This window comes from Artemia franciscana, chromosome 13, assembly GCF_032884065.1.
Source record: "Artemia franciscana chromosome 13, ASM3288406v1, whole genome shotgun sequence".
Taxonomy (NCBI): Eukaryota; Metazoa; Arthropoda; class Branchiopoda; order Anostraca; family Artemiidae; genus Artemia; species Artemia franciscana.
Window position 1 is genome coordinate 14,603,826 of NC_088875.1, and position 1,167 is coordinate 14,604,992.

Below are 1,167 nucleotides of genomic sequence, written 5' to 3' on the forward strand. Positions count from 1 at the left end.
TCCAATCAATCATAAGCCAAAACTCCTTGAAACAGGAGAGATAAAGGGGTAAATTATTTAATTTAATTTTGGGCCTAATAAGAAACAAATCGAGTTTATGTAAGATAGGTTAACGGTGTAAAGTGAGTTAAACTACATTCTTTTGATATACTATTGTTTAGCTCTGCCATACTCACAATTTGTGTAGGCACTTAAGTTTCACCACACAGTTTAATATATCCTAGAGAAAAGGAAAATCTCTCGTTTCGTTGACCTTTTAACTCACATCCGATGATAAGTGTTTGATTCAAGGCTTTGTTATGGATAATTCCCGATGACCCGAAGATCCCAACTTGCAAGAGTAGAAAAGTAATTTAAGTATAAAAATCTCACTCTTAAACCAGATTATTTCGCGTGGGAAGAGATTTACTTGGGAGTGAAGTTTTTCATCAACCATTTTTAATTTTTTCCCGAAATTGGAATGCCGATTTTTGATGGAAAAAAGTGTAAGTTCAAATAGTTGATAATCAATTTCGGAGATCCAGGGGAATTAAGATTAATTTCAGACGGTTTCTAGGTATATTTCTATAATTTTCCTGTTCTATTGCTTTGGCACATTATTTAATAAATGTTTATCCTTGTCGTTAACATCGGCATTGCAATAGAGGTGCCTAAGTTAAGGCTGAAGATGGAACAATATATTATCTAATTATTCATTTTACCAAGGCATGTATTGTAAAAGGAGAAGTCGTATAAACTTCGAAGGGGGTATCGTTTGATTGTAAATTAAAACGTTATTGTGTCCTTTTGAAGAACAAAAATCGATTGGAAGTCCCACAAGTAGTCTCATTCTAAGCCCCTTATCTCATCAGAGGACTGTCGTTTAAAATTCTAAAATGAGCAATGGCTTCAATTTATGTTATTCACCCATTCTTTATACATAGCATTTGTCATTGGTAAAGTGAGGCTTGTCTATCCCTTTGTGTCCAAAAAGGCTAAGTATAAGCTATGAGGGAGTGTTGAGGAGAGCAATAAACTAAATTAAAACTCATTGTGTGCATGCAGGTTTTCAAAAGAGTATACCTTTAGACTACTAAAACATCTGAATTTTAACTTTTAGGAAATTATGAGGGGGATTATTTTTGGTTCATAAGGCAAAACATGCACGCCAATGCTTCCACTACTACT